The sequence below is a fragment of the Meriones unguiculatus genome, chromosome 1, assembly GCF_030254825.1.
Source record: "Meriones unguiculatus strain TT.TT164.6M chromosome 1, Bangor_MerUng_6.1, whole genome shotgun sequence".
NCBI lineage: Eukaryota > Metazoa > Chordata > Mammalia > Rodentia > Muridae > Meriones > Meriones unguiculatus.
Window position 1 is genome coordinate 90,997,537 of NC_083349.1, and position 20,924 is coordinate 91,018,460.

Genomic DNA, 20,924 nt, shown 5'->3' on the forward strand with positions numbered 1-20,924 from the left:
TAAAACACCCTGCATCCTAATGACCTTACCTTCGCAATGAAACATTTTATGTTGCAGGAAACAGCAACACAGTAACTTGTATACTGGGAGACTAATTTAAAGGACTTTGATCTTCGTGGGTACCAGGTACACACATAGTGCATGTACAGACAAATATTCAAACACATAAAACATTTAAAATAAATAAATAATAAATGAGTCCTCTTATTCAGGCTGAAAAGTAGGGGAAATAAAACTATAGGTACTTATATCTAAAGTATGTCTGTCATCACATATTGCTATTGGATTCAATAAAGAAGCTTACTCAGTGATAACAAACACATTGGAAAATACATTGATTTAAAAATAGGCAATCATGGTTGCAAGCTGGAAGGATAGCTCCAAATTGCAGGCCAGCCTGTCTACATAACAAGTTCCATTCTAGCCTAGACTGCAGAATTCAACCATGTCCCCAAAACAAATAGGGGGACCAAGCAAATTGATGCACACCTTTAATCCCAGCATTTGGGAGGCAGAGGCAGACATATCTCTATGAGTTTGAGACCAGCCTGGTTTACATAGTAAGGTCCAGGCCAGTCCAAGGCTAAATAGTGAGATCTTATCTAAAAAAAAAAAAAAAAAAAAAACCTGGGTGCAGTGGCATAAACCTGAAATCCCAGCACACTCAGAGAAGCAGAGATTGGCTGATCACTGTGAGTTTGAGGTCAGCCTGATCTATAAAGTGAGTCCAGGAAAGCCAAGGCTACATAGAGAAACCTTGTCTTGAAAAACCAAAACAACAAAGGCAACAACAGCAACCCAATAAAATAAAATGAATAAGAGGTTGGAGAGATGGCTCAGTGGTTAGGAACACTTGCTGATCTTGCAGAGGGCTCAGTTCCCAGCACCTACATGGTGACTCCCAACCATCTATAACTCTAGTTCGAAGGGAGCTGATGCTTCTGATCTTCGTGGGTACCAGGTACACACATAGTGCATGTACAGACAAATATTCAAACACATAAAACATTTAAAATAAATAAATAATAAATGAGTCCTCTTATTCAGGCTGAAAAGTAGGGGAAATAAAACTATAGGTACTTATATCTAAAGTATGTCTGTCATCACATATTGCTATTGGATTCAATAAAAGTCACTATATCAAGGATAAATCATTTAAAAAATCATTTGATAAAATGATCTGATACAAAACATAGACTTTATGACTTTTGACAACAAGAACCATAACTGTGTCTTTTTTATTGTTGTAGTTTAAATTTGGGGTTTTTTTGTTGTTGTTGTTGCTATTTTGTTTTTTGCTTTTTGATAGAGGTTTTTCTGTGTAGCCCTGGCTGTCCTGAACTTTGTAGACCAGGCTGGCCCTCAATTTACAAAGATCCCCCTGACTCTGACTCCCTGAGTGCTGGGATTAAAGGTATGCACCACCACCCCCGGCTTGTAGTCTAATTTCTCAGAGAAGTTTATGGCACAGAGGTAGAGACCAGTAATACTTATACAAAAGCAATAACTTCCTCAAGAAGCGGAGTACAATATTCCAATGTACTGCCATGGCACTTGGGCTAAAATGTTAGCATGGTCAATGAAAGCTTTTCTATGTGCTTTTTTTTTTTTTAACTTTTTGTCTTGTTTGTCATGGTCTCATGTAGCTGAACTTTCTATGTAGCCAAAAATGATCTTGAACTCTTGATCCTCTGCCTCCACCTCCAAAGTACTAGGATTATAGGTGTGCACCACCATAACCAACCTCAATCTTCTTCCCCCACCTTCTCTTCCTTCTCTTCTTTTGCTTCTTCTACTTTTTGGTTATTGAAGACAAGGTTTCTCTATATACCCCTGGCTGTCCTGGATCTTGCTCTGTAGACCAGGCTGGCCTAGAACTCAGAGATCTACCTGCCTCTGCCTCCTATGCACTGGGATTAAAGGTGTGCGCCGCCGCTACCACCACCGTTTTTTGTTGTACATCTTAAAAGCTACCATTTATATCAAATAAAATTCTCTAACCCCCAATATTAACAGTAATTTGGAGAAACCTACGAGTTGAGAAATAGGAACTTAAAAATTGAAACAAACAAAAAAATAGCTTAAAAGGCAGGAGAGAACTAACAGCTCCAGGAATTACAGGCCATTATCTGAGGAGTAATAAAAGCCCAGGGGAATGAGGACTTTGGAGAAAGGACAGCCTGTGACGTACTTGTACAAGCTTGAGAACCTGAATTCAATGTCCAGAAACCACATTAAGAAGCCAGGCTGATGTAATCCCAGCACTCAGGGAGGCAGAGGCAGGCAGATCTCTTGAGTTCAAGGCCAGCCTGGTCTACAGAGCAAATTTCAAGACTGCCAGGGCTATGCAGATAAACCCTGTCTTCAAAACCTAACAAACAAACAAGAAGAATAAGAATAAGAAGGGGAAGGAAGAGGAGGAGAAGGAGGAGGAGGAGGAGAAAAGGAAGCAGCAACAGCAGCAGCTCGGCTGAGGTGTGGAGCTGTGTGCACACCTGTTATCCCAGCGCTGTATGCTGTAGTGACAGGAAGATGGCTGGGGTATGCTGGCCACCAACCAAGCTTCAGGATCAGTGAGAGACCCTGTCTCAAGGGAATAAGACAAAACATAGAGGAAATACCTGATTCTCTTCTGGTCCTTTCATTCACACCACACACACACAAACACACACCACATACACATAATACATACACACATTATATACATACACCACACTCACACACCACATACCACACACACATACACTGTATGCCTACACACAAACACACACACTATCTACACATACATACCACATACAGAAACCACACCTCTCTCACTCACACACACACACACACACATTTGAATGTATATGTGTGCACACATACATGCTCACAGGTGGGCGTACACAGGTGCATACATACAATAGAAAAGATGAACTCATGCAATGGTATAAAAAACAAAACTCTAAACTTCGGCAACTCTATAAGCCCAGGAAGCTGGGGCAGGAAGCTGAGAGGCTGAGACCAGCCTGGTCTACAACACAGCAAGTCTTATATTGAAAAAACAAAAAAAATCCAACAGGTTTTATATTAAAAAAATTTCAGAAGAAAAAGAAAAGAGAGGGGAAGAAAGCAAATTTGTAATAGCTGTGTTAATGTAAAAGTAGGTATATCCAGGGACAAAGACAAATATTAGAGGTGAATTCCTGCTTAAGGAGCCCACACCAACATTCAGATACATATTACTTTCTTCATTTTTAAAAATGTTTAAATTTTATGCATATGTATATTTTTGCCTTTGCATATGTCTGTGCCCTGAGTGCCTGGGGCCCACGGAAAACAGAAAAGGGCACTAGAACCCTGAAACTGGAGTTACAGACAGCTGTAAGCAACCTGGTAGGTGCTGGGAATCAAACTCATGTCCTCTAGGAGGGCAACAAATACTCTTAACCACTGAGCCATCCCTCTAGCCCTGTCTTGCTCTCTTCCAACCCCCCTTTTTTTTGTCCTAACATTCATACTTAAGTATATACAAAAATATCTTTTAAGAAAATCTCCAGCTATATGTCTTAAAGAAACAAAAAAAGAAAAGAGAAAGAAAAGACTAGGAACAAACGGAGGGTTGGGGTGGCAGGGCTACGAAATAGAATTGAGAAAGGAACCACACCTAGCAAAACCAAAATCTGTGGATATGTGGCTGTTTCTAGCAGAGAACTGCTAGTCATTTGGAAAGTTGGATAGAAAAGGTTACTCAAGTTATCAGGTGGCAAGAAACATGGATGCAAGCCAATTGGCTACATGAGAGATACTTGATATAAAAATAGGCAGGGATTATGGGAGAGCCAGCCCTGGGAAGCTCAGCCAGAGTTGCAAGGACTTGCCTCTCTCTCTTCGTCAGGCTAGTCTTAACATTTCTTTGTGAGCTTGCTTCACTCTGTGGATGGGTTTCTTTGCTCACTTATCTGCTTCCACGTGGCCTAATAAAGCTGCCCCAAATAGCAGAGTTGGCATTCCATTTGTGCCCAGTTTGTCTAGCCAGTCTGCTGAGCAACCAACAGTCCTTACCTGACTGGGCCTCAAGATCCACCAGGAGTTGTGATCTGACTGCTGTAGCATCTATGTACTTACGGATGAGGGTCAGCAAACTATTGTCCTCATAGCTAAATCCAGCCTGTTTCCTGTAAATTAAGTTAAAGAATGTTTTTACATTTTTATTTGCTTTGGGGGAGCATTTGTCGCAGCACAAGTATAGACGTGAGGGAACAACTTACAAGTACAGGAAGAGTCAGCTCTCTTCTGTGACCTGAGTCCCCAGGGTCAAACTCGGTTGTCAGGCTCGGCAGCAGGTGCCTTTGTGTGGGAAGCCACCTCCCTGGCCTGTAAGTGGATTTTAATGGGTCATCACTATGCATATGTATTTGCATGTCCTCACTGTGAATATGTATTTGTACGTGTCTAAGGCTACTTTCACATTGCAGGGACATAGCTGGGTAATTGCAACAGAGAACTACGGACTAAAATGGTTACCTGGACTTTTACAGTTCAAGTTGGCTGAGCCCTACTTTAATGTAGTTAGATGTAGAGATATGAGCACATTTAAAGACTCAAGAGGTCAGCTGGGCTTTCTTAGCTCTGAGAAAACTCACCAGAAAACAGTATCAGAGAAAGGCTGTTGAGGAAGTATTCTGAGGAAGGAACTGTTTGAAAGTTCCATGGAAAAGAAGACAATCTAAAGTATGCACTTGATTTTTTTTAAAGATTTATTTTATGTATATGCACATGTTTTCATACACAGCAGAAGAGGGAATCAGATTCTATTGCAGATGGTGGAAAGCCCCCATGTGGTTGCTGGGAACTGAACTCAGGACCTCTGGAAGAATAGGCAGTGCTCTTAACCGCTGAGCCATCTCTCCGGCCAGCAGCTTAATTTTTTTATACAAAGGGTGGAAGTTCATTAAGATGATAAATTTACGGGAGCCTGTCATCTTAACCACCTTTAAATAATTCACTCATAGCAAATTTTGTAAGGCCTCTGTAGTTGGTTCTTACTGACATGAAATAACCAAGGTATAAATTTTGCCGTGCATGAAATGGTATTTTGTTTGTTTGTTTTTGTTTTTCAATACAAGGTTTCTCGGTGTAGCCTTGGCTGTACTTGACTCTCCCAGTAGTTCAGGCTGGCCTCTGCCTCCCTGAATTCTGGGATTAAAGGTATGTACTACCACACCTAGCTACATGAAGTGTTCTTAAATGCCCAAAAGTTACTTTACAAAGACAGAGATAGACAAAGAAAATGAAACAAACAGATGGTAAGAAAGCCTGAGACTTCAGATTGGAAAGGTACCATAAAGTCTAAAAGTCATCATTTTGGTTGACATACAATCAGTGTGGGGAAAATATTTCATTAAAATGTCTGCTTAGGGGCCTGGAGAGATAGCTCAGTGGTTGAGAGCATTTGCTACTCTTGCAGAGAACCCAAATTTCCTTACCAGAATCCATGCTAGATAACTCACAACTGACTACAACTCCAGCACCAGGGACATCCAATGCCTTCAGCCCCATGAGCACACGTATATACACACAGACAGACAGACATGCTGGGATTATAATCATGAGCCACCACATCCAGCCAAATAGATTTTTTTAAGTGTATGTATGCATGTTTATATGTATGTGTGTACATATGTATGTGTGCTCATGGGGCTGGAGGCATCGGATGCTACACTGTCTCAAAAAACAAAACAACAACAAAAATCTCATGGGTAATTCTATAACAGAAAATCAAATCAATACTATAGAAATACATTTATCTCCAGGGGAAGGGATATGCATGGCACAAGAGAACAACTTGGGGGAGTGATTCTTTCCTGCTGCTAGGTGGTTTCCAGGAGGACTGAACTCTGGAAGTCAGTCTAGGAGGCTAGGGCCTTCACCAGCTGAGCCCTTTTGCTGACCCCAAACAATACTTTTTAGTGAGGCACAGTGAGGCAGACCTTATTTGGGGCCATCACAGGTGAGGAGCACTGCAGTGGCACTGCGCAGTAGGGAACACAGGATAGGCTCAATTCCAAAGAGGCAGCCGGGGCGAGTGGAAATACATGGCAGGGTGGAGATCAGAGAATGAGAAATTCCTGAGAGAAACCCCCAGGGGTGAGGAAGGATTCAGGCTATACTGACCCAGCAACATTCTTGCTGAAGACAGACAGGGTATCAGACAGACATCAACCTATGGACGGCAGCAGTTGAGAAAGCCAACCAGGGCAAGGGGTTATGGCTACACTGACTTTGTAGAGTTATTTGCTAAAAGGTGATTTAACAGTAGTAAATGAGACTGAGGGAAAGTTTATACGCATGCCTGCAGCTGGCCAGCCAGAGAGCTGCAAGAACACCTAAAGATACTAAACCTTAAGCAGCCCTGAGGCACACAGTGCTTTTGACTCTGCATGGAAGTTGTTGTTTGCTTCATGATCTTTGGATGCATCTTTTTTTTTTCTTTTTCCTAAAACTGTTTTTATTTATAAATGAAATCTTGCATGGAACCCAACTCTAAAGACATAAAGAAGGTTTGCCATGATGGAAACCGGAGCTTCACACAGAGGAGAAACCCAGCCATCTCCATGTGTTCCTCCAGGAACACAGTTTGAAAACTGTAACACAAGAAGCAAAACTAACATAACTGATCAGACCCAAGGTTAGGCTAGAGCTTCTTAGGGTACCAGAGACCTTGGTTTCAGTGCACAGCACTGAGAAAAGGAAAAAATAAAAAACGAAAAGAAAAGAACGAAGAAAAAAAATAGGTCCCTCAATCAATCATGCTCCTGAGTCTTTTTCCGCTTAATTTTACTGAGTGCTTTCACCACAGTGAACTCCTGTTGGTGATGGGATAGTTTCTGCCTTGAGGCCCCTGAAACAGTTTTAACTCTTGAAAATCACTGTGTAAATTTCTCCTCCTCCACCTTCTCACTTTCATTCATTAAATTTATTTATTGTCTCAGTGTATTTGTGTGGGTGTGTGTCAGTGTCTGTGAGGTCAGAGGTCAGAGCATCTGTGAGGAGGTCAGAGGACAACTTTGTGGAGCTGGCTTACTTCTTCCACCTTTATGTGGACCCTGGAGATAGAAGTTTGAGTTGTTAGGCTTACACCAAAGGGTGGCAAAGGACCTTTACCCACTAATCCATCTCACAGGCCCTTACTCTCACACCCTTACCCTCCATGCCCACCCTGTTTTTTTGAGACAAGGTCTTATAAAAATGAAGCTGACTTGGAATTCACTGTATAGTGCAAGCTAGCTCCAGACTCTGGGTAATCCTTCTTCCTCAGCCTCCCAGGCTCTTGGTTTACAAGCATGAACCACCATGCCTAACTAAAATTCTTTAAGGTAATCTCAGCCAGACACAGTGGCTCATGCCTGTAATCCCAGCACTCAGGGAGGCAGAGGTAGGTGACTCTGTGAGTTCGAGACCAGCCTGGTCTACAAAGCGAGTCCAGGACAGCCAAGGCTACGCAGAGAAACCTTGTCTCAAAACAAAGCAAAAAAACCAAAACAAAACCAACCAAACAACAACAAAAAAGGTAATCTCAGGATTTCTGACAGAAAACCAAGAGGTTCAGGAGTTCAAGGGCATCTTCTAAGTAGCAAGTTAAAGGTCAGCCTAGGCTATGTGAGGCCCCGTTTCAACAAACTGAAACAGGAACATCCAGATGTCTTAGCAAGACTGACAATCTGAGTTCAATTCTCAAAATCCACTCGATGGAGGAACCTGACCTTTGCAAATCATCCTCTGACCTCTACATTTGCAGCATGGTCCTAGAAAAGATTAAAGGAAAATGAAACTATATAATTGATTGATAGCAAAAGTGGCAAATCTGGGCCGGGGCTGCAATTGGTAGAATTATAGAATATATATATTGCCTTGCATATACACAGTTCCATCCCCAACACTTCATAAATTTGGCACATGATATACACCTGTAATCCCAGCACTGGGAAAATGGAGGCAAGAGATTCAGAAGTTCAAACTGCCCTTGGCTACCCAGGAAGTGGAAGGCCAGACTGGGCCTTTCTCAAAGAATAAACAAACAAACACACACATACTTAGGGCAGTCAGTGGGTGCTGAAGGGATTTTCTATTCTATTATATACTCACTGGTGAACTTTTACTCCTCCGTGGTGTCTCGGCAGGAGCTAGCTCCCCTTAGGCAATGAGGGCGAGGCCCAAGGTGGCTCATGAGCTAGTCATGTATCTAGCACCTGTGACTTCTCCTTTGAGTGGATGAGTAACTAGGAGTGCCGGGAGAACATGCCTGAGTCTGTGGACTTTTCCTGGCTGGGCCTGAGATTCTCCCCGCAGCGTGAGCAACGCTAATATAGGTTAGCTCAACCTCCACCTTGTTCCCACCCCACAAAACCCCGTAAAAGACAGCTGAGCGGGCGCCTGATGCGGTTGCTCTCTTGGAGCCCTGCTTTCTTCCTTGCCTTTCTTTAAGGGTCTCCATCGCTCCTTCTCACTCCTTATCTGCTTTTCCTTACTTTTCTTGGCAACTGACAAGGACCCTGAAAGACACTGGCTAGGGCACCTCAGTGGCTGTGCCTGCCTGGCACCCTCGCTCCCAGAGTTAACCCCCCGCCCCAAGAGGTAAGAAAAGCTTCCTGACGCTCAGAGAGCCCACAGCAGTGTTCATGCTGCTTCTGGAGTGAGGATTTTCCAGTAACCACGGGCAACCGCTTCACTCATCTCCTCGATTATGCCAAGCCGTGCACCTTAAAGTCCGCGGGTTCCCCCTTTTCTTGTCTACAAACATGTCTAGAATCGGAGCTCCTTTTTCCACCCGTACCTAACCCCGACAGTGCCACTGTGGTCTCTCTCTGAAGAGAGTAATTTAAACAACCTCTTTAAAAGCCCTACTAAGGCGGGGGTGGGGTGGGGTGGGGTGGGGTGGGGGAAGCCCTCCTAGACTCATTCTAGGCAGCATTTTCCCTTTGTGTGTGATTTCTTATTGAGATAGGGACTAACTGGGTAGCCCTGGCCTACCTGAAACCTGTAGACCACACAAGCCCCAAGTCAAAGACCTGCCTGCCTGTTTCTCAAGTGCTGGAAGTAAGCGGGTGCACCAACAGTATTTTTTCAATGTAGCAGCCAAAATGCACTGCCTAAAATTTGTCATTTCATGCCACTCCTCACCTTAAGTTCCTCATTCAGCTCAGAAAAATGCCAGAATCCTTACAAACAGCCCACAAAGCCATGTATGAGCTCACGCCTTCCCCCTCATATACTCAGCTCACAGACCTTTGCTCTCTGCTTGGAATGTCCTTGCCCAAGAACCTGCTTAGCTAATGGTCTTATCTCCATTGAAGCCTTTGCTCAAATGTTGCTTTCTCAGCGAGCCTTGCCTTGGCCTCCTTATCTGAGACCACACACACCCCTGCCACATCCCAGGATCTCTGGTCCTCCCCTGCGGTGCCAATTTCCCCATAGTATCACTAGATGGCTTACTTATTATACTTTGGGTAGGCCTGTCTCCTTCCGTAAAAATTAACCCTTGAGGTGTAGCAGTCTTTGTTTTCTTCACCCATGTATTCTAAGCACCTGGAATGCCGTTCATACATCATACACATTCAACAAATATTAATACTGACAGAATTAATTAATCTGTTGTATGGTTAGAATTTTGTAAATATTTATTGCGGTGTCTTATCTGAATAAAGACGAAAGTAAACTGACTCATTTAACAGTGCAAATTACTTCACCAGTTATGAGTTCTCCATTCTTTCTACCTTTTACAAATATTTATTTATGGGACTGGTGAGACGCCTCAGTGGTTAAGGGCACTAACTGCTCTTCCAGAGGAGCCAGGTTCAAATCCCAGCACCTACATGGCAGCTCACACCTGTCTGTAACTCTGAGATCTGACACTCTCAAATAGACATACATGCTGGCAAAACACCAATGCACATAAAATAAAGGTAAACAATTTTTAAAATGTTTATTTATTTATATTTACTCTGGCAAGGTCTTGATATTTAGACCCTGATTTTGAGATTTTCTTGCTTCTATCTTTCAAGTGTTGGGCTTACAGGTACTTGCCACCATGCCCAGCTCTCTGCCTCAGTTTTCTTTTTATGCTATCAAAAACAAAAACAAACAAACAACAACTCTAGTTTAAGCTGATGCTGCATTTTCTCACTCAAGAGTCTGTTTCTCATGCATCATAATACCTAGGCCATTTCCATTTTTTTCCAGTCTTCAGCCATACCTGCTATGTGTACAGAACTGAGTATGAAAGAGAAGGGTGAGGAACAGAATTCAGACCTCAAGCATGTTAAGTAAATGTCCTATCACTGATTTATATCCCCAACTCAACCGAACCAACCCAACCCAACTAGTCTCTGTCTCTCTCTCTCCTTCCTTTCTTCTTTCTTTCTTCCAGTCTTTTTTCTTTCTTTCTTTCTGTCTCGCGCGCGCGCGTGCGTGCATGTGTGTGTGTGTGTGTGTGTGTGTGTGTGTGTCTCAACCAGGTTTTGCTATGTATGCCATCCTGGCTTTGAGCTCAAAACAATCACCATTCTTCAGGATTCCAGAATGCTGTAACTACAGGCATGCGCCACTACATCTAGCCACACCAAACTTTCATGTCCACATCTCTTCCATCTTTAGGGCTTCAGAGGCTGCTACACTGATGGAGAGGTGTTGGTCCCAGGCCAGAAGCCTATGATGAAACTATTCTTTGCAGCAAAGACAGGAGAGAATAGGGCTGACTTGCCGAGAGTAGGATTCCGGGCTCTCCCTCTGTGGGAAATTGTCTACCCACCGACTTCTCTGAAACAGGCTGAAGGGAGCATCAAGGATAGTAGGTGCAGTGGGGTGTGGTTTATAACTCTTCCTTGGCTCCCTTACAAAATCTCCAGTAAAATGGCCATTGCTCATAAATATTTGAAAGGCACATTTTCATCTGAAGGGATTTGAGTTGTTTTGACTTCTTCTTCAAGGTTGGTAGAGGTCAAAAAAGGAACCTTGCCAAGGCAGACATTTTGCAAAAAAAGTTTCAGGTGTCAGACTCGCTAAAAAAAGATGTAGTCAGTAAATAAGGGGGATCATAAAGGGACAGAGATGAACATTCTTTCTGGGTTGAAGATTGACTCCCTGAGATCACTTTTGAATGTGTAAATGTTATGCCAAGTAGGGAGAAATTGGGAGGGGCCTCTCCTCTCTCACAGACAATCTTTTTGAGGTTAGTTGGTTTCTCTCATAAATGAGTAAAGTCTTAAGAACAATACAAAAAAATAAAGTGTTGCTAGCCAGGGTAGAAGAGGAGCTTCACAAATGTTTGGCAGCAAAGTGTCCTGCCAAAAGAGCTGGAAAGGCCCTGGGACCCACAGTGTGACCCTCGACAATGAGTGGAGAACACAGGTGAGAGCTTCAGGCTTTTGCAAAAGAGGTTGGTGGGTCCTTATACTGCAGAGTTGTATAGCAACTTGACAAGAGCTAACGTCATTTCAGAGGAGGAGCCTCAGTTGAAAAAATGCCTCCAGAAGATCTCTGTGTAGCCTTGGCTGTCCTGGACTCACTTTGTAGACCAGGCTGGCCTCAAACTTACAGAGCCTCCTGTCGCTGTCTCCCTGGGTGCTAGGATTATGACATTTTTAAAATTAGTGAGCGATGTGGGAGGGTCCAGCCCATTGTGGTGGTGCCATCTCTGGGCTGGTGGTCCTGAGTTGTATAAGAAAGCAGCCTGAGCAAGCCATATGGAGCAAACCAGTAAGCAGCACTGCTCTATGGCCTCAGCATCAGCTCCTGCCTCCAGGTTCTTGCCCTGTTTGAGTTCCTTCCCTGACTTCCTTGGATTATGAACGATTTATATGGAAATGAAAGCCAAATAAACCCTTTCATCCCCAAGTTGCATTGTCATGGTGTTTCATTTTAGCAATAGTGACCCAAACTAAGACAGCCCTTTGAACACAAAAAGGCTATTAATCAATGGTCTTGGGCACATTTTACCCAGAACTGCCAGTGGCCACACCCATCAGGATCCCAGAATTCCCAACCAGGCAGCACACAGCCACCACACAGCCTAAGAACCAAAGAGGGCAACAAAAATCAAGGAACAAAATGCCCACCCAACAAAGAAAAGACCAGATATCAGCACCTAGAGTGACAGTCTTCCTAAACTCAGATGCCAGGATGCCATTATAAAAACACAATCAACAACAGCTGGGATAACAGCAAGGGTCTCCACTAGAGCCCAGCAACCCAAACACGCTAGGCCCTGAGGATTGCAACACTCCTGATGCACGCAAGTCACAGCCTTTAAAATAGCCTTTATGGATATGACAGAGGCTCTAGAGGAGGAAATTAAATCACTTTTAAAAAATCTATGAGCCAGGTGTGGTGGCACATGCCTTTAATCCCAGCATTCTGGAGTTGGCATAGGCAGACAGATCTCTGCTTAGAGGTCAGCCCAGTCTACAAACCAAGCCCAGGATAGCCAGGGCTATACAGAGAACCCCTGTCTAAAATAAAATAAAATCTATAAAAATACAAACAGTGGAAGGAAATGAATAAAAAGTTCAAGACCTGAAAGTAAATATAAAATAAGGAAAAACCAAACTGAGGGAAATCTGGAAATGAAACACTTAGGAAATCGAATAAGAACCTCTAAGGCAAGCCTTCCTCAACAGAATACAAGATAAGGGAGAGAAGAATTCATACCCTGAAGACACTGAGCATACAGAAAAAAGTAAGAATATTAAAATCTACATAGGAAAAAGACTAACTTATAAGAGATAGCTCTATAAGAATAACTTCTGATTTCTCAGTGGAGACTCTAAAAGCCAGAAGAGCTTGGACAGATGTTCTATAAATTCTAAGATAGCACAAATGCCAGCACAGATTACTATAGCCTGCAAAACTTTCAATCACAATAGAGAGAGAAAATAAGACATTCCATAATGAAACCAAATTTAAACAATATCTATCTATGAATCCAGGCCTACAAAAGGCACTAAAAAGAAAATTCCAACCAAAAAAGGTTAACCACAATCAAGAAAACCAAGCAACAAATAATCTCAGACCAGCAAATCAAAACATACACACACACACACACACACACACACAGCCACCACTTCCGCAACAATAGCAAAATAATGGGAATCAACAAACACTGCTCATTGATATTTTTTAACACCAATGGTTTCAATTCTCCAATAAAAAGATATAAACGAACAGAGTATTTGAAAACAGGATCCATTTTTCTGTTTCATTCAAGAAATACACCTCAACATCAAGGAAAGATGGCGTTGAACTTCTGATTCTCTTGCCTCCACTTTCCAAGTGTTGGGATTACAGGCGTATATCACTATGCCCGGTTTATGAAGTGTTGGGGATGGAGCGGTGTACAAGCAAGGCAAAAGAAAAAGAAAACGAAGCACTACTACAGCTTAAATCGCATACTGATCCTCACACGCTGATAGTGGGAGACTTCACTAGCCCACTCTAACCAACAGATAGGTCATCCAGACAAAAACTGAACAGAGAGATGCTGGAGCTAACTGACATTATAAACCAAATGGACCTAACAGATATTTACAGAACATTTCACCCAAACACAAGAGAATGTACCTTCTTCTCAGACCTAGTGGAACTTTCTTCAAAACTGACAACATTCTCAAACAGAAAGCAAGTGTCTTAGGATATCATTGCTGTGAAGAGACATAGTGACCACCACAACTTTTAAAAAAAAATTATTTATTGTTTTATTAACTACAGTTTATTCACTTTGTATCAGACCTGTAGCCCCTTCCCTAGTCCCCTCCCAATCTCATTCTCCCTCCTTCATATCCTTTCATGCCCCTCTCCAAGTCCACTGATAGAGGAGGTCCTCCTCCCCTTCCCTCTGACCCTAGCCTATCAGGTCTCATCAGGACTGGCTGCACTGTCTTCCTCTGTGGCCTGGTAAGGCTGCTCCCCATGTCAGGGGGAGGTGATCAAAGAGCCAGCCACTGAGGTCATGTCAAAGACAGTCCTGTTTCCATTACTAGGGAACCCACTTGGACACTGAGCTGCCATGGGCTACATTTGTGCAGGGGTTCTAGGTTATATCCATGCATGGTCCTTGGTTGGAGTATCAGTCTCAGAAAAGACCCCTGGGCCCATTTTTTTTTCTCTCCTTGTGGAGCTCCTGTCTCCTCCACATCTTTCTATCTCTCCCTTCTTTCATAAGATTCTCTGCACTCTGCCCAGAGTTTGGCTATGAGTCTTAGTCTCTGCTTTGATACCCTGCAGGGTAGAGCCTTTCAGAAACCCTTTGTGGTAGGCGTCTGTCCTGTTCCCTGTTTTCTTCCTCTTCTGATGTCCATCCCATTTGCCTTTCTGAATGAGGATTGAACATCTTCCCTAACGTCCCCCTTCTTGCTTAGCTTCTTTAGGTGTACAGATTTTAGTATGTTTATCCTATATTATATGTCTAATATCCACTTATAAATGAGTATATATTATGTGTGTCTTTCTGCTTCTGGAACTCCTCACTCAGGATGATCTTTTCTAGTTCCCAGCATTTGCCTGCAAATTTCATGATTTCCTTGTTTTTAATTGCTGAGTAGTATTCCTTTGTGTACCACAATTTCTGTATCCATTCCTCAACTGAGGGACATCTGGGTTCTTTCCAGCTTCTGGCTATTATAAATAAAGCTGCTACAAACATGGTTGAGCAAATGTCCTTGTTGTATACTTGAGCAACTTTTGGATATATGCCTAGGAGTTGTACAGCAGGATCTTGAGGTAGCACTATTCCTAATTGTCTGAGAAAGTGCCAGATTGATTTCCAAAGTGGTTGTACAAGTTTACATTCCCACCAGCAATGGAGGAGGGTTCCTCCTTTTCCATATCCTCTCCAGCATGTGTTGTCACTTGAGTTTTTGATCTTAGCCATTCTAATGGGTATGAGGTGAAATCTCATTTCCCTCATAGCTAAAGATGTTGAGCACTTCTTTAAGTGTTCCTCTGCCATTCAATATTTCTTTCTTGAGAATTCTCTGTTTAGTTCTGTACCCCATTTTTTAATTGGATTACTTGATTTGTTGCTGTTTAACTTCATTTCAGTGGGGCTGGCTTACAGTTTCAGGGGTTTAATCTATTATCGTCATGGTGGGAAGCATGGCAGCACACAGGCAGACATAGAGCTGGAGGAGCCAAGAATTCTACATGTCGATCTGAGGGCAGCCAGGAAACTGGATTCCATACTGGGCAGAACTTGAGCGTAGGAGACCTTAAGTAGGAGACCACCCCCACAGTGACACACTTCCTCCAACAAGGCCACACCTACTACATTCGGGCCACAGCTCCTAATAGTGGCACTCCCTATGGGCCAAGCATTCAAACCCATGAATCTGTGGGGACCAAACCTTTTCAAACCACCACAGCAAGTCTCAACAGATACAAGAAAATTGCACAAGAACACCATGCATTACATCTGACTACCACAGATTAAAAACTGGATATCAACAACAGAAATCTCACATACTTGAAAGTAAACAACTCACTACTGAATGAAAACTGGGTCATGACAGAAACTAAGGAAGAAATTAAAGAATTGAATAAAAATGAATCCACAACATATGGGACACAATGAAGGCAGTTTTAAAAGGCAAGTTCATAGCACTAAGTGCCTACATTAATCAAACAAAATGTAGGTTCCTACCCCAGCTACCGTCAGCTGCAGGCGCAGCCCGGCCTCACTCCTCAGAGACTCCAGCGAAGCATGAGTCCCTGATTGCTGTTTTCCAAAAGCACAGTGGGAAGGATGGGAACAGCTGTCAACTCCCAAAACTGAGTTCCTTGCCTTCATGAACACAGAGCTGGCTGCCTTCCTGAAGAACCGGAAGGACCCTGTGTCCTTGACAACATGACGAAGAAGCTGGACCTCAACAACAATGGAAAGCTAAATTTCCAAGAGTTTCTCAACCTTTTTGGCGGCTTAGCTATCGCATGCCGTGAGTCCTTCTTCCAGGCTTTTCAGAAATGTATCTAACCCTCTTATATCCCTTCCAGCCATCAAGTTATCACCTCCTCCCCCATCCACACTTGCACTGAGCCCACCACACCCACCACAACTCGCAGCCCATGCCTGCCAGCAGAAATTTTTAAAAATGCCATTTGTTGTGGATATAAACACGGTTTTGTTTTAATCACAGGTGTGGGATGTGGGACTGATTCAGGTGGTCCACAGCAGCAGGCTTTTTGCTTCATGCAGGCTCTGAAAGGAGCTCTTTGCCAGCTGTAGGTAGTTTAAATCTGAGGATTCTGGAGAGAATAAATGACAGAGCCCAGAGAGTGTGGAGGTGCTCTGAGGAAAATAAAGGTTGCTGATGCTTCTCCTCTTCAGCTCCTGTTGTTGTTAATGAAGTGAGATAAGAAGTTGGAGATCTCCTGAAATGAGTATTGGACTGGCTCCAAGGAACCCAACAACCCTAACCAGCAGGAAGCAGCTAAGAGAACTGTGTCCCCTCTCCCACTAGCCCTATCTCTCTCCTACCTAGTATTAGGTGTTGGAAGAGACTGGAGTAGGGAAAAAGAGATATAACAAATGTAAATGAAAAGGTTTTTTAAAAAAATTTGTCAACAGCCACTTCTTAAATTTTTTTTTAAATGAAGAGATCTCATACTAGTAACTTAACTTGAAAACTCTAGAACAGTAGTTCTCAACTATAGGTCCCAATCCCTTTGTGATAGAAAGTACCTTTCATAGGGGTCACATATTAGATAACCTGCATATCAGATATTTACACTATGATCTATAGCAGTAGCAAAATTACAGTTATGACATAGCAATGAAAATAATTAGATGGCTGGGGTCACCACAACATGAAGAACTGTATTACAGGGTTTTAGCATTAGGAATGTTGATAACCACAACAAAAAAGAAATCACACCAAAAGGAGTAGATGGTAAGAAATAAACTCAGGGCTGAAATCAGCAGACTATAAACAATAAAACACTACAAAGAATCAATGGAACACATAGTTGGTTCTTTGAGAAAATCAATAAGATTGGCAACCCCTTATCCAAATTAACTAAAGACAGAAAGAAGATCCAAATTAACATTAGAGTTGAAAATGGAACACAGCAACAGACACGACTGAAAGCCAGAGAATCATAAAAACATACTTTATTCCACAAACCTGTATTCCACAAAATTGGAAAATCCAAAAGAAATGGATAATTTCCTCAATACATGTTATTTAGCAAAGTTAGATCAAGAGCAGATAAGCAATTTAAACAGACCCATAGTCCCTAGTGAAAGAGAAGTAGTCATTAAAACTCTCCCAACCAAAGATACATAAAGAAATAAAAACCCAGAGCCAGATGGTTTAAAGAAGTTAATGCCAGTACTCCTCAAATTATTCCACAAATAGAAAGAAAAAGAACATTGCCCAATTTGTTTTATGAGGCCACAGTGACCCCGATACCCAAACCACATAAAGACAGAACAAAGAAAGAAAATTACAGGCCAGTTTCCCTTATGAACATACATGCGAAAATTTGCAATAAAACTCTTGCAAGCTAAATGTAAGAACACATCAAAAACAAAAACAAACAAACAAAAAAACTGCAGGATTTATCACTATCCCTGATTTCAGGTTATACTACCAAGCTATAGTAATTAAAACAGCATGGAATTGCCACAAAAACAGACACGTTGATCAATGGAACTGAAGACCCAAACATTTTGGACACCTGATTGTTTATTTAAAAGAAAGAAAGAAAGAAAGAAAGAAAGAAAGAAAGAAAGAAAGAAAGAAAGAAAGAAAGCTAGAAATGCACACGGAAAAGAAGGCAGCATCTCCACCATACGGTGCGATGACTACACTGGATGACTACAGAAGAATGCAAATAGATCCATTCTTATCACCTTGCACAAAAGTCAGCTCCAAATGGATCAAAGACCTCAGTGTAAAACCATAATCACTGAAACTGATAGAAGAGAAAGTGAGGAATAGTCTCAAATTCATTGACACAGGAAAGGACTTTCTGAACAGAACACCTTTGGCACAGGCACAAGATCATGAAACTGAGAAGCTTCTGCCTGGCAAAGGGCATCATCATTCAGACAAAGAGGCATTCTACAGACTGGATAGCTCAGAGTACCAAATACCACTATTCTAATTTATGTATGAAATATATATGTTTCCTCCAAGGGAGTCTCACTGGGTAAGCAAACCATTCTTTTTTTTTTTAATGATCTATTTTTATTTATTTATTTTTTTTTATTTCATGTGCATTGGTGTTTTTTTCCTGCATGTTTGTCTGTGTGAGGGTGTCAGGTCCCCTGGAACTGGAGTTACAGACAGGTGTGAGCTGTTGTGTTGGCGCTGGGAACTGACCCTGAGTCCTCTGGAAGAGCAGCCAGTGCTCTTAACCACTGAGCCATCCCTCCAGCCCCACAAACTACTCTTAAGGGTGGGCTGAATGCCCGGCAGTACTGAACACAGAAAGCAAACTAAATAACATCTTTGGAGGTTCCTCGTCTCATAATGCCATATCATGGATTTTCTTTAATTTTTCTTTTTAATTTTTAAATTTTTAAGAGTATTTTATTATTAATTTTATTTATATTTTTTTCCTTTTTTTTTTTAAACTCTACAGGTCCTTTGTGTATAAATTATGGCTTCCAGTTTAGGTCTGTTTGTTTTTTAAAGTAAAATGTCTTTGTTTGTTTTATTGTTTGTTTGTTTTAGGCAGGATTTCTCTGTGTAGCCTTGGCTGGCCTCTAATTTAGTATTTTTATGGGATTCCTAAGTGTGCAAACAAATGAATCTCTGTGTCTATATCTATTTGATGTGTCTTTTTTCAGTCTCTTTTCCTTCCGTTTATTTGTTTTATCCTATTCTGATATGTTACTTTTCTTTGTCTTACTAGATTTTATTTTATTATTATCTCTTAGAAGCCTGTTTGTTTTCTCTAATGAGAGACAGAAAGGGGGTGGATGTAGATGGGAGGAGAAATGGGGAGGAACTTGAAGGAGTGGATCAGGAGTGAATTCGTAATTGGAATATGAGGAAAAAAAATGTCTATTTTCAATGAAAGGAAAAAATAAATGAAAAATAAATAATAAAATAAAAAAAAGAAAGCAACTAAGAAACAAAGAAACAAGCAAACAAGGAAGGAAGAAAGGACAGAAAACATGAAAGAATTTGGAGCTTCTCATTTGTCTTATTTTTATGGTTATGGCCATCAAACTCGGTGCTGCTCGTGTCCTAGACAAGTGCTCTACCGCAGATGCACAGCCCAGACCTGATTGGTGTTGCTGTTAGTCCTTGTTTGGTGTTTTGTTTTGAGACTGAATCTCTCTGTACAGCCCAGGCTAATTCACATCTCAGCGATCAGCCTGCCTCTGCCTCCCAAGCGCTGGAATTCAAGGTGGGTGTCACACCACACCCAGTCCCATTCAGCTTTTCTTTTATTTTAAAAAAATAAAAGAAAAAAAATAATAAATAAAAGCAGCCCTGGCTGGGCTCATTATGTGGTTGTATCTGAGACACTGGCCATCAACTGTCTCCCAAATGTTCAGGTACAGGCATGGCTCACCACTCTAGGGCTAATCAAGGTTTACTTTCAGTTCATCTTTGTTTCTATTTTTAAATATTTGTTTATTTTATTTTCTGCATATGAATGTTTCACCTGCAGGTATGTTTATCCTGTTCATGCCTGGTACCCTAAGGAGGCCAGAAGAAGGGCAACAGATTCCCTGACACTGAAGTTACAGCTAGTGGCGAGCCATCATGTGGGTGCTGGAAATGGAACCAGGTCCTCTGAAAGTGACTTATCTGCTAAGCCATCTCTCCAGCCTCATGTTCCTCCCTCCTCCTCTCATCTTCTTCCATTTTTTTTTTTTTTTGACAGAATTTTACACAGTAGCCAAGGCTGATCTGGAACTCATAACTGTCCACCTGCTTCAACCTCCTGAATTCCGGAATTACAAGCATAGGCCATAACGGCCCAGCTTCAAAGAAAATAAAGTTCTGGTTTGGAAACTGCATAAGTATCCTTGGAAGATAAACAGGAGAGCTGGAGAAGGCCCTCAAAAAGGTTGTTGTTGGTTGTTGGTTGGCTATTGGCTGGTTGATTGGTTGGTTGATTTTCTACTTTGGAGATCTGGATTACTTTTCTCATTCATCACTGTGACAAAACTCCTGATAAAGCTTTGTGAATAGCAGAAGCATAGCTCAAGTCTCAGGGTTGCACAGCTCAGATTCGAAGCCTTCAGCCACAGTGCCTGCTGTATCCAGTCTATGCCCATGGCCCCTTTCCCTCTACCATCATGCCTCATGGTTCACCATGAACACCAATGTACCCTCTGTCTCTGTGCCAGAGAGGCTCTTCTCTAAGCTGGCTCAGCAGTGGGTACAGGCCATCTGCAAAGACTCCTGTTGGCTTCTGGCATCTAGCGCCTGCTGTACACTCTGGAGCCTGCACAGCCAAAGCTCTCCTCTACTTTGCGGCCTGCAGGCTGATTGCCTGTACATTAGGCAGCACAGGATCTCCACAGCAGGGCTGAATGACTCCATTTTGGCTCGAATGCTGCCCTGGCTGTGCTGGAGCCTCGATGTTCACAGTGCTGTGTACTCCTCTACTCAACAATGCCCAATTGGGGGAAATAAGTAGTTTGGAGCCAAACAAACAAACAAACAGACCCGAAAAGAACAAGTTACTAAGGAAAAGTTAATTTTGACTCTTGTTTGCAGGAGACAGTCCGTCGTGGTGGTGACACTGGCTGTAGTTGAGGCGGCAGGATTGAGAGGCAGCTAGTCAAGTTGCATCTGCAACGAGGAAGCGGAGGCAGATGAACACTGGTGCGTGCTGGCACAAGCTAAATTCATCCGGCAGGAGGGAACTTCAAGTAAAAAAATGCCTCCATACATTAGGCCCTGCGTAATTTTCTTAATTAGTGA